The sequence below is a fragment of the Calliphora vicina genome, chromosome 3 (assembly GCF_958450345.1).
Source record: "Calliphora vicina chromosome 3, idCalVici1.1, whole genome shotgun sequence".
NCBI classification, from domain to species: Eukaryota; Metazoa; Arthropoda; class Insecta; order Diptera; family Calliphoridae; genus Calliphora; species Calliphora vicina.
Window position 1 is genome coordinate 3,687,213 of NC_088782.1, and position 14,089 is coordinate 3,701,301.

General features: G+C 28.5%; 1 protein-coding gene across 2 annotated transcripts in view; it reads left to right on the forward strand.

The window, feature by feature from the left end:
- rhea (Talin_middle and talin-RS domain-containing protein rhea) overlaps positions 1-14,089 on the forward strand; it is a 54,384-nt gene that overhangs the window by 22,826 nt on the left and 17,469 nt on the right. For both annotated transcript variants that reach the window (XM_065506544.1, XM_065506545.1), the window contains exon 2: positions 1,868-1,993. The gene's annotated coding sequence lies outside the window, so the exon portion shown is untranslated. The remainder of the gene's footprint in view (positions 1-1,867; positions 1,994-14,089) is intronic.

Consider the following 14,089-nt stretch of genomic DNA (forward strand, 5'->3'; position numbering starts at 1 on the left):
CTGAATGCCTAAGAGTCGGTTAAGCCGAGCTGTCGAGTTGAGATATATTAGGACATTATGACAATATGACTGATAAGAGACCTTCTGAATTGACCAATTATGTTTTATAAAATATAAAAAATAAAATAAATTCTTTAAAAATATTGGGTGTATGACTTAAAAATGCAGGATATTTTTTAAAATTGTTAACATTTATTTTTAAACATTTGTACAATATAAATTTATTCAAGTATTGGCCATTGTAAGCTTTGGCATTTTAACATATTTCCATATGGATTCCTCATCTTTTTAGTCCAGTAACGAATCAAGCCAATATCGAATACTATGTTCCAAAGTGAAGCGTATCCCAGAGAGACCGTTCTGTATGGATCTAAACAAATAGTAGTCGGACGAGGCACGGTCTGGACTATAAAGCGGGTGAGGAAAAACTTCCCAACCACTTCATTCGAAATACTTTTCAACAGGTATTACGATTTCATGCCTGGCCGCATATTCTGGTCGGCCAATGCTCTCTTCAAAGAAATCAGTTGCGTTCGGTAAAGGTTCCCTGTGATGGTTTGGTCAAATTTCAGAAGCTCATAATAGATAGGACCCTTTTGCTCCCACCAAATACAGAGAATTACTTTAGCGCCATGGGTATTTGGCTTTGGTGTCGAGTCGGCTGGTTGGCCGGGCTTCACATACGATCTCTTACGCTTCGGGTTGTAATATATCCATTTTTCATCGCAAGTAATGATTCGGTGGAATTCTTTTTTTTATGGCGTTCGGACATGCAAAATCGTCTTTCAAGGTCTACCCAATTTGCCTGCATAGACGCTTTGTTGGTACAAAATTCGAAATAAAAAAATACTTTGTTGTTTACACTATAATGTTCAATAACTAAGTGAGGATAAATAACCGATATGTACCCTTCAAATTGAAAACAAAAACGTTACTCGGATTAGGTTTGCCGAACAGATGGAAAATCCAACCATGAATGGCTGAGATACAAGCAAATAACTACGACTATCTCTATTTTTAGGAAATATTTTTGTAAGATTTTTTCTCGCATAAATTGAAAAATATTTCAAAGGTCTCTCCAACGATGTATGATTTGTGATTTAGAAATTTCACTACATTAGAAAATAAGTATAAGATTCCAAAGAAATGTTCTTCTATTGTCCATTTGGAAGATATTGAGGGCCAAATATATTTCTGAAGGTGTTGTTTCAAGTTTATGTATGTTATAAATTCTTGTTTATTTAATATCTAGCATTTACAAGAAGAATTTAGTTTAAAATCAATTTAAAAAAATAAAAGAGAAAATGAGGAGAAAAACTACTAATCAATTTGTTATTTTTCCACTCTTGTTGTTGATTGAAAATTATCACAATTCTACATACTTTGCCTTTCATTATCAAGAGATCTGTCATTGATCTGTCACATGAGTTTAGGTAATTTTCAAACATAATTACAATAATTTTTAAAGACAAAGACATATGTAAACTGTCAGTTTATCATTAATAACAAAGATAACAGGACATAAGATAATATAGTGTAAATTTACCTAATTTACAATAAATTATTTTACAGTAAATAAAAGAAACAATGGGAAGGGTGGAAATGTTTGACTGAATTAGTTTTCTATCCGTTTTACAGCTACTGTTGCGGTTAGAATTTGGTATTCGAATATTGAACTTAGTTCGTTCAGTGATCACACATCATTTGTTTATAGAAAGTTGAGTTCGTTTTTTGCGGTTCAAGAAACGTAAAATACTAAATAGAAATTTAATACATGAAAGTAAAATTTTCTCTATAAATAAGTAATTTTTTTTATTATTAATTTTAATTACTAATATATTTTTCGCATTTCTATTTTTAATTCCAGACCACATCTTTTTTATACACAAACCAGCTTTTCTAACGAACGACAAATGCTTTAAGCATTTTGAATTAAATGTACACTTATTTTTGGATTTTCCTTTAAGGACATCAGACAACACTAAATAAAAAGGTGAGTGCAAAAGTTTCGTATTTTATTTATTGACAGATTTTAAAAATATTTAAAACCAAGAATTTTGAAAGTTTTTTGTGTCTCCTGTCAAATTTTCACATTTGCATACAAAGTTAACGAATTAATTCATTACAACTTTCGATGCAATTAAAAAATACTTAAAAATGCGGAATTTGTACAATATAAATTTATTCAAAGTATTGGTCATTATTTGCTATAACATTTTCCCATCTTTCTGGCAACATATGGATACCGAGCCAAAATAACTCTTTTTTGGCTCCGCCAAGAACGAATCAAGCCAATATCGGATACTCTGTTCCAAAGTGAAGCGTATCACAGAGTGAGCGTTCTGTATCGATCAAAACAAATAGTAGTTGAACGGTGAAAGGTCTGGACTATAAGGCGGGTGAGGCAAAACTTCCCAACCACTTCTTTTTAAATATTTTTTAACAGGTATTGCAATATGTGGCCGAAATGAATGGAATATTACGGTTTCTGGGCGTTTTTCTGTCAATTCTCGCTTCAAACAAATCAGTTGCGTTCGGTGCAGGATCCCTGTGATGATCTGGTTAAATTTCAGAAGCTCATAATAGATAGGACCCTTTTGGTCCCACCAAATACAGAGAATTACCTTAGCGCCATGGATATTTGGCTTTGCTGTCGATTCGGCTGGTTGGACGGGCTTCAAATATGATCTCTTACGCTTCGGGTTATCGTAATGGATCCATTTTTCTTCGCATGTAATGATTCGGTGCAAAAATGATTTTCTTTTATAGCATTCAATCATCATTTCGGACATGTAAAATTGTCTTTCAAGGTCTCTCGGCTTCAATTCGTATGTTACCCAATTTCTCAGCTTTTTGATGAATCCAGCTGCTCGCAAACGTTTTGAAATTGCTGCCAATGATTTTGCAAGCTTTTGTTGAGTTTTACAACAATCTTCATGGAGTAATGCCTCCAATTCTTGGTCTTCAAACTTATTTGGCTGGCCTGGGCGATTTTTGTCTTTCGTGTCAAAATCACCATTTCTTAACCGAACAAACCATCTCTCGCATGTTGAAACCGATGGAACACATTCACCATAATGGAACACATTCAATGAGCAATCGGTGTGCTTCAGCTGAACTTTGTTTTCAAATTAAAGTAGTAAAGAAAAACTTCCTGCATATGACGCTTTGTTGGTATAAAATTCCACATTTTCAAAGGAAAAATGTTGATGTTTAAACTATAATGTTCAATAACTAAGTGAGAATAAATGACAGATGTACCCTTCGAAATGACATATAAGTTATTAAAAACAAAAACCGCGTTCAAAAGATACGCCATCTATTGTAAATCCCGCATTTTTAAGTCATACACTCAATAATATCTGACTTAGGAAGATTACGTTTTAAATTCTTTATTTTTTGAATGATTTCCACTTCTTTTTTCATTTGGTTATTAAGTAAATCCATTAGTTGTTCTAGTATAAATTTCATTATTGTCGAGAGCTATTTCCTGGGGAAAAACTTTCAGTTGCGGAGTTTAGATGTAATTCTCGTAGGAACGAATCCATTTTGTTTATCCATTTATCAATTGTAGCAGTAAAATGTTCAATAAATGTTTAACAACCATATGTTTAAACATAAGTTCTCTAGGTTGTGTTAACCATTTTCTGTGCATTTTTCTGACAATCTGACAACCGTGTATACGTAGCTTATATATTATTATTATTATTTATTTATATTAATCAAGTATTAAGTAAATATGTACATGATTTAAATTTAATTAATTGTTACTCGTGTCAAACCCTTTATGAATTAGATTTGTGGTTAAGTTGCAATTATTTTATTTTTACTTATTTTTGCGGTTGATAATTTCAAAATTATTAAAATTAATTAAATTTTCATCTACAAAAAAAAGAGGACCAATAGTACGTTGACAACTATTAATACTGCTTTCCCACACACATAGAAACAACACAAACGAAATGGTTTTTGCAATGTTTATTCATTTTCTAAAGTCTCCAAAATGGCGCTTACATTTTTATTATTGGTTTCTTTTTTTTCAACTGTCAAGTGTGTACACAGTTATATACAAATGTTTTTAGTAAAGACTTGTACATACATACATACATACGTATATATATATATATATATACGATGTATGTACAAGATGTACATATGACTGTGTGTATATCCTTTAGCAAAAAAACTGTTAAACATACATACAAGATTATTTACCGAATTACATAGAAAAAACAAAATGGCAGATTGGCGCCACATTGTCGCGCCAATTGAGATTTTATGGCTGATTCTTTATGAGTGTGTTGTTGGTTGATAAATGTTTCTATCTATTCCATACAATTTTTTTTTCCTCTTATCCTTTTAATTTTGCTTAAAATATTAAGGTTTTCACTAAGTAAAATGTACAATATTTAAGTAAATGTTAAATGAAAATCTTGTTAGATGCCAAAAATAACAGTTTTTAATTTGTGAAAAAGTAAAATAAAACACAAACTTGTTTATATAACATTTACTTTTTCATATAAAATTATCGATAGACATTAATAATAATTGTCGAGCTAAATGGCCTTTTGTATGTTTACACGTTCGAAATACTTTTTTAAAAAATTGTTTGTTCTTCATTAATTTTTGAATAAATAAAAAAAAAATTTCAAATGACCATTAGCAATGTCAATAGCAGTTGTCAGTATTTGGAGTAGTTGAAAAATATTTTTCTTAAAATTATGAGCAACATAAAAATCTTCATCCCGAATTTAATTTTTTTCTTCGTTTTTTTTTTTTTTTTTATATTTGTTCTAATATCACTAGTTCTAAAGAACAGTTGTTTGTTATTTCCGAAGCGAAAAAAGTCAACCAAAAATCATTGATTAGAAAATTGATTCCAATACAGTTCCAAAAACGGATTTTTACAAAAAAAAAAAAATCCGATTTTTCATAAGAAATCTGATGAGTTTCTGTGAGCATTAGAGTGCTCCAAAAAAATAAAATTGCGAATTTTGAAAAAAAGTGCTATTAAGGGTTAATTTTAATTTGTCTGCAGTTTTTGTAAATACTAGACTATGTGTTATATTTTTCTTAAGTTTCATCAAAATCGGCCCAAAAATATATAACATTTTGCTATCTTTCCATGAGAAATTCTAAATATTGCAAAATTTGACCTTTGACCTTCACGATTTAAGGGTTAACGTTTTATGTTCTCAATAAATCCCAATATGATGATTAAAAAATTTTTGAAATTTGTTTAACAAAATTTTTAAAAATTTGAAATTGGAGTTTTGAAACTGCCTTTAAAAAAATTAAATTTGTTTGGTCATACCTGCGAATAGGTTAACGATATCCTACGAAGACAAAAACTCATATACAAGTAAATATAGATATATTTTAAGTAAAAATTTTCTTTTATTATAATATTTATCAAAATATGTTAATTTTGTTTCTACATTTCTTGTTCTAGTGGCCTGAGACACGTTAATGGCCTGGCGATTTTTTAATAACTTTAACATTTTTTAACCAATTTTTGTCTTTTATATGTTATTAGAACGACAATTACGTGTACATTTCGATTCTTTTAAATTAAATTGCAAAAGTAATTATTTAATGTCAGCATTTTTACAAAAACTGAAAAAATGCATTTTTTCCCCTTGTAAATGCACCTCAAAACTTCAGCGTCGTTGCGGCACCAGTTAGCGTTATCCTATCATCCTAATATTTTACACAACGAGTTTCTACAACACATAGAACCATTCTAGAGGGGGGACGCTTCATACAATCTTGGAGCACTCTAGTGAGCATTCAAAAAATCTTCCACAAATTAAATTTTTCATATGAATAACCATAAGAAAACACTTAACACAAATGTCTGCAACAACGCTTTGTGTTACAAGTGTTTTGGACCATTCCACAAATAAAATCCCTAATTAAACTTCTAAAATGTGTAATTTCATCTAAATTTAATAATATTCTGATGTTTTATTCATCTTTTAAATTTCGAATCACCCATCAAGAACACTGATTGGGATTGTATGTCCCACGAAAAATGCTTATTGGCATTATATGTACCAGGATAAAAGGACGATTTCAGGATTTCTGAGTATGCAGAACATAATACGTTTTCCTCATCTTTTAGAATATGCAAAAATTGCTACCATATATATTTTGGTTCTCCAAATAAAACTACGTCCCGAAAGGATTAACCCATCCAAATGGCTTGCATATATGCAGTTATATAACAGATAATAAATAAGTCATTATTTCACTACTACTTAAACGGTAGTAGTAGTCATTCAAAATTATATTATTCAGTTATTGCAAGTCATAACCATGTTTTTGTTGAGTAAAAATAATCTTATTTAATTTTTCGCAAAATTTTCGCTACATCAGACTTCTGTGTAAAACTATTGGACCAAAATTACTTACTAAAAAATTACATTTCTCAAATCAAGTTAAAAATTATAAATATTGTTCACTTAACAAGCTCAATTAGCTTCAAAAAGATTTTTCCATATTTTTTGCACAATTTCGAGGGAATTCTTTTAACATTTTTGTTTGTTTTGGAAAAAATTGTATTATCCGCCATAAATGAACGGCACTTTGTATAATAATGTTTCTGCATTTCAGAATTTGTTCCCAGATTTAGATACAGATTTTTTTATGAAAAACTTCTATTCTAAAAACACAGTTGAAAATTCTATGACTGCTAGTTATTCGAAAAATCTGTTTGTATTTGAAAAAAGTTTTTTAATTTTTATTTTCGAGATTGGAAAAGTTTTCTTAAATCATTTCTTTCCGTTTGTAATTTCTACATTTATCATTTGCGACCCCACAAAGTATACTATATATTCTGCATCGTTATAGGTAGCCAAGTCGATATAGCCATGTCCGTCTATCCGTCTGTATGTAGAAATCAACTTTCCGTAGAACCCAAATAACTTACAAACACGATTGATACATCAATATATTGGAAATTCTCCCGACTCGAGAAAATCGGCTTACAAATGGCTGATATAAAAGGAAAAAACCGGGACAACCTCTATTTTTGGCTATAGTAATTTGGATCTACAATGTGTCAAAATCGGGAAAAAAATTTTTTAACCCGAATTTTTATTTTACCAAAACAATTTTTTTCTCATAAATCTTTTTACAATAATAAATTAAAAAAAAAAAAATGTGGAAAAAAAATATAAAAAAATTTTTTTAAAAAAATTTCAAAAAAAAAAAAATTATTTTGTTTACCTAAAAATATTTAAAATTTGTATTTCAAAGTATAATTTGGTGAAGGGTATATAAGATTCGGCACAGCCGAATATAGCTCTCTTACTTGTTACTTGTAGATTTGATTCGAAAGGATTTTTAATACCGTTATATAATTTAAACTTTTAATCTAATTTATTCTACCATTTTTTATTATTAAAAGTTTTTATTAAACTTGCAATGTTTGTTTAGGTCAAAATTTGTAACTGAAGTTTGAACCAGTTCTAGTAATCTGAATAGTCTGATATTTGGGATTCATGCATACACCTGAGACAATGCAATATTAAGTTCGAAATCAAATTCGCTCTTATGTTTGAAACATTTTTAAAGATGTTAAAATATTCTATAGATCATGCAATATTATGTTCGAAAATTCGAAATTATGTTTGAAGTTTTTAAAAATTGTTAAAATAATATCTTAATCATTAGGATTCTTACAAATATAGGTTAGTGTTATTTGTGACCAATATCTTTCATTTTCCAATTTCGAACTTAAAAATTTAAAAAAAAATTTAAAAATTTTTGTGATTTTAAAGTATAGAATTTGAAAGTAAATATTTATCTGTAATAATTCAAAGAATATCACTGAAAATTATTTTTTTAGAAAATGCATTCCAATTTATAAAAAGTTCAAATAATTACCAAAAAAATTTCTAAATTTTTAAAGAATTTTCAATGTAGTTTCAGAATAAGGGCCTGATTCAGAAACAAGAAATGAAAACAATTTAAAATTTTTGTATGAAAATCACTTAGTTTTTAAATAATTTCATTTCGTGTTTCTGAATCAGGCCCTAAAAGCTGTTTAAAAATATATTTGAAAATTACAATTTAAGTTCAAAAGAGAAGAAAATAAATTAATAAAAAAAATAAATCATCTAAATAGATGAAAATATATTTTAAATTAAAACAAAATATTTATTACATTATACAATTTATATTACATTTTTGAAGTCATCGAGTCCAAATTCCTTCTCGTGTGGAATTTCTCGAACTACTTACAAAACCCCTTTCGGGTTTTCCTAGTTTTAGCTGCAGTTTGGGTTTTTTTATGGTCTTATATTTTGGCTTAAACTTGATTTTCCGAAGAACATGCAATTTTTCTCACCACTATATCTCGGAAACCAATTGGAATTTTGTTTTCTTGTTTATGGCAAAATTGTAGTTATAGTCAAGGAGAAAAAACTGCATGTAGTGCCTTAAAATTGCTAAGATGTCGAAAATTTTTATTTTTTTTTAGCTTTTATAGCTGCCAAACTGTGGAAAATTCAGTAAAGTAATCTTCAGATAAAATATTCCTTAGAATATAATTCATAATTCTTCAGAACATTATAATAGTGAAAAAACTGTATTTCACATTTCAACAATTTGGACACTAGATGCAGTTTTGTCTGGGTAATTTGTTTTAAACTTTTTGTCTCCAATCTATAACTACAATTGTGTCGAAGACAGCAGGTAAACAATATTTCAATTGGTTTCCGAGATATTGCCGTATGAAAAATTGCATGTTCTTCAGAAAAATAAAATTTTAAGCAAAATATACATGAGACCATGAAATCCGAACAGCAGCTAAAACTAGCAAATAACAAATGGTGTTTTGTTATTTTCGATAAGTACTTTGTCGCTGCAAGCCCAGCATTTATTGAGCTTGAGGTTAGATTTATTATTATTTATGTTTCTAATATTTCGCTACTCCATTGGCGCAGCACTTCAGGGAAACAATTAACTGTTTAATTAATTAATATTTTATATAAAAATTAAAATGTATGCTTTGGTTGCTTCCCTAAATGTTTGATACATATACAGACAGCCTCAAAAGTGAGTAAACACCACAAATTATTTGATTTTTTTTTTCAGATAATGAAAATCCTAAAATTAATCCATCGATTAAAATTTAAAAGCTGAATATTAGATTCGGTTCTAAAAAAAAAATTTAAGTCGGACTAGAATGATTTTCATGATCTTAAAATTCACTGGTGTGTTTATTCACTTTTGAGGCTGTGTGTATATTTTTTAATTTGTTGCCAATTCACTATTCTGTGTAAAAGATTTGCAGCAATTTAATTTACCATAATTTTATTCCCATCCATCTTTCAATCAAGATTTCACAATATTCCCTAACTGATTTGATTGATTTTCTGTTTGATGTTATGATATTAATCTAAATTAATTTTGAAAACACGCTTCTTCCCAGGTTTCTTTTAAAAACCTTATGTTTTTTTAGTTTAATTTGGGAATTGTTAATATTGTTCCACCCAGTTTGCCATCAAACTTAATTTTTCTCAAAAGAAAATGCAATATCAAGGAGATTTCATTAATCAATGGATCATTAGGTTAAAAAGCAAAAGCTCGTCATATTGTTAAAAAAAATTGTATTTTCATGTTTTGAAATTGAAAATTGACAAACTAATTAGATGACAATCGAGCGAAATCGAGGAGGGTATTAATAGATTAAACGTGTTAAGCTAAACAGTCCTGCTGTTTGCAGATTTCACTTAAGCATCATGACGCATTTCCCACTCCCTCTCAACAAAATGTTGCTAAAAAATTAGATGTTGTAGTTAGTTTTTTGCATATTAATGACTAAAACAAAAAGCAAAAGGAACAACAAAAAAAAAAAAAAAACAAGAAGAATTTTCTACGGTTATGTAATTTTATTGTTCCAAGGAGCTACTCGACTCCACACACTTGGCAACACAATGTAACACAGTTGGAGATTTTCACGTGATGATGATGTCGATGTTTATGATGTCAGCTCTACTGCAATATTGTTAGAAGTTTTTCAAACAGCAACCAATACACACTCCAATACAAAATCCTTCAAAAGCACTCATTTTCTATAATTGAGCACATGGCAAAATTATCATTTCCCCTTTTGAGTGGTAACTGAATTGAATAACATAATAGAACAGAACAGAGCACCCTTGTTCTGGTAACTTGTATCTGAAGGGTGCGTGCTGCTGTTGTGTGTGTGTCAAACACTTGTTTTTGCTTCATGTAGCAATTATATACTCTACGTATATTCAACTTGGAATATTTTTGTAAAAAACTCTGGTTATACAACTCATTTTATTTTACACAGAAAAATAACATTGAGATCACAGTGTATGGGTACAAGGAAGCAGTAAAACGAGTGAAGCTCATTTTTCACTCTTAGCACTGTGTACAGCTTCCTTTTACAGGATCTTTAATGTAGCACTCAACATCATGTTGCGTATGTAGTAAGTGTCGTATGGTACGTATTATATTAATGTGGAGCATGCGCGTATATGCCATACTAGACGACTGTTTAACGTCGTCATTTAGTGAGGACTAGTAGGATGATTGAAGTTATCAGACAGAAACCCACGATGTGCCGCCAGCAAAACACATCATTCTAGGCCTAACCACAGATCGGAAAAGACATCAGCCATCCAAAATAGTCAAAAGACTTCGCAGCAGTACATATTAAATTAAATTCAAAATAAAACTAAAGTCAATTTCAAAGTCAAAGTCAAGTCAAGTGTTCCTTCCTATACAAATTACATTACATTATACGAAAATTCATCTACAACATGTGAAAATATTTGCAAAACAAAACGTCTATATAATTTATAATTTAAAAAGTGAAAAACATAAAGTGCCTTATGTATACGATTTAAATAACTATAGCTTTTTTTTTAAAAAAAAAAATACAAGTGCCTTTTTTAAAAAAACTCTTTTTTTTGAACATTTAAAATTTTAATTTCTGAGTGCCTTAGAAAATACACACCGTTGCAGCCTAAAATTGTCATTTCTAAAATAGACAATTAAAAACCCCCCCCAAAAAAAAACCAAAAATTCGTTATATAGTTTATAAAAATAATAAAAACAAATATATTTGTTTTACAAATTAAAAATTTTAACTGTTAAATTGCTTCGTTTTGTTTAATCTTCTGTTAAAATAATTGTTAATTAATTACCTAATGAAAACGTTTTTTAAACTTTCTTACGTTTAAGTTTGAAAACGTTTCATCGTCATCACCACAAACGTGCCTATACAAAAAACTCCTTGCCGTAACATAGATTCAATAACTCAATTAAACAATACGAACGATTTCGAATATCGCTTTGTGTTGCAAGAGTTTTTGAATCAGAGTTCTGCTCTGGAAACGTGTTATTTATAGTCCACACATTTATAAATAACCACATCCAATTGAGATGCCTTTGCTTTCTGCCTTTGCCAGAATGTGCCTTTTTATTATTATTGTTGTTGTTGTTATTGTTTGTGACAAACAAATTTATAAAGATGCGTTCAAGAGCTTTAATAATCTTAAATGTAAGTACAATTTCTTTTTATTGCCAGTAATTAATATTTTAAAGTTTGTGAACAATGACGAGTATTTCTTTTTTTTTTTTTTGGAATAAAGTGTAAAATATTACGAATAATTTATATGGGAACTAGAATACTTTTGCAGAACTAGTTCTTCGGAGTTAGGCACCAGTGTAAGACTGGCATGGATTCCAATTAATTGATAATGGGAGGAAATACAAAAAAAATTTTGAATAGTTCAACAATTTTAAATTGTCCTAGACCAAATCATAAGGTTAACAACACACACAAAATTCAGAGTGGGATCACGAGAGGATCTCGACACATTTTTATAAGCTTTGACTTTCTGAATAGATCACCAAAAAAAACCTTTTCCATAGGAATAAGGATAATAAATTTAAACAATATTCTTTTAGCAAGGATATTTTAAAATACATTTCCCTAAATTTTATACATTATTATTTTAATAATACATATAATGAAAAGTTGTTACGTCAAAAATATAAATTGATGCAATAAAATATTCCATTAAAATATTCTTTTAGATTTTTAATTATATTTTATATCAAAATGGAAATATTCTACGGCTTAACTGTCAATGCTATATCCTGTGTTGATAAGAAATGGATTTCTAAAAAAACTTTAAAAACTACGATTCATTAGCTTTAATAGGAGATCCTGAATTATGAAATCTGTTTTAACACCTTTACTTTAGGTATTTTGTTATATTTTCTATTAAAATATATGAACTTTCAACCTATCTAAAAACAAAATTTCAAAATTCTGGAGAATTTTAATTTTTGTATCGCCATGAAAAGCATACATACGTAATATTATCGAATTCAGAAGAGTAAAGGTAAATAAATTTCCTATAACCCAATATGTTGAATATTGGTCAGTTTATGATCAATTCCATATTTTGTAATCATTATTATAAATATAAATGACTCTAACTCCTTTTATATTTAAACTTAATCATTCACTCTTCTTTTCTGCGATATCTCTTCTAAAATGTGGGCCATCATTATGTTAAATTGTTGTTTATATTCAAATAACGGGTGATGTCACTGTTAAGCTTAAAAGAGATGTTCAAGTAGTGGGAGAAATACTTATGTTTGTATGTAGATAGTATAACCAACATAAACATGATTGTCAAAACTGTAACACGATACATATGTATGTATGTGAGTTTAAATGTCTGTCTATCTACATTTTCCTTTGTTTTGTTTTGCCACTTTTGTTTGTTTATTTTTGTTATTTTATAAAGACACACACATATGAACGTCAGTTAGTAAATAATGTTGGTATTACTTTCGAAATCAAAACCATTAAATGGTCAGCTTTATGGTTTTTTTGTTTTATTTAATATTCTTTCTGTTTTGTTTGTCAAATCAATACCACTTGTTGTTGTTTTTGATTCTATACGTAAACAAACATTGTATTGCTGGTAAACAAAGCGAAATGTCAAAAGAATAATGACGGGCTAAATGACGAAAATTCCTCATACTCATTAAATTTTCATATGTATGTGATGAGAAGATTGTGAAATTTAACGCATTTCGATTGAGAATATCTTTAATTATAAATATTAGGAAGGCCAAAAAAAAAGTCATTGATAGGTACCAACTATAATTAAAGTTTATTTTAGTATATGGAATTAGCAACTCAACTTAAAGTACAAAAATTTAATATTTTCCTTTATTTGTTGCAAAGAAACTTGGAATACAAGAAATTTTGGTATCAAATGGAAAGGTATTTATTTGCTTTTTACAAAAAATATTCCCTTTGGTAAAATATTTTAAACAAAAAGGTTTGTGTCTTAAAACACACCAAACTTTAAACTTTTGTTTTTGGAGCCATGCTAATAAATCCAAATAAATGTCATTAACCCTTAAATAAAGAAATAAATAATTCAATAAACCCTCTTGGTTATTGTACATACATATATTAATTGTTAAACATTTTTGCCTTGAGATGCTACACAGTGTTGCGAAATATTGAAAATAAATTAAAATATTTTTTATTAAAATATATAATATAATAAATATAATAATAAAATTAATAAAAAAAAAGGTCAAAAATTAGACTATAAAAATAAATTGTATAACTTAAAATAATTTCAGAAGCGATTTTCAAACGTATTTTACAATATTTTACTGATTTTAAGAACAAAATTTTGAATTCTTTTCATATTTATATGAAAACTCATAAAATAGTTTTATCCTTACACATCCTTATCAAACTAAATTTCTATACAAAATTTGATTTACAAAGCTTTGATAAATTTTAAAGCTATTTATGAATAAGGCCATAAATGTATTTAAATATTCGAAAGAATTAATTCAATTTTCAGAATCATATCCTCTTAACCATACCATTAAAGCATTCAGATTTTATAGAATTAAGCTAAAATCGAATTAATTAATTCGAAGCTATGAAAACCACAAATTATAAATGAATTTTGATTATGATAACGCTTTTAGCAAGCAGCCAAATTAAAACACTGTTCTAACACAGCTGTGTTTCTTCTATAAAAGCTTTTGAAAATACATT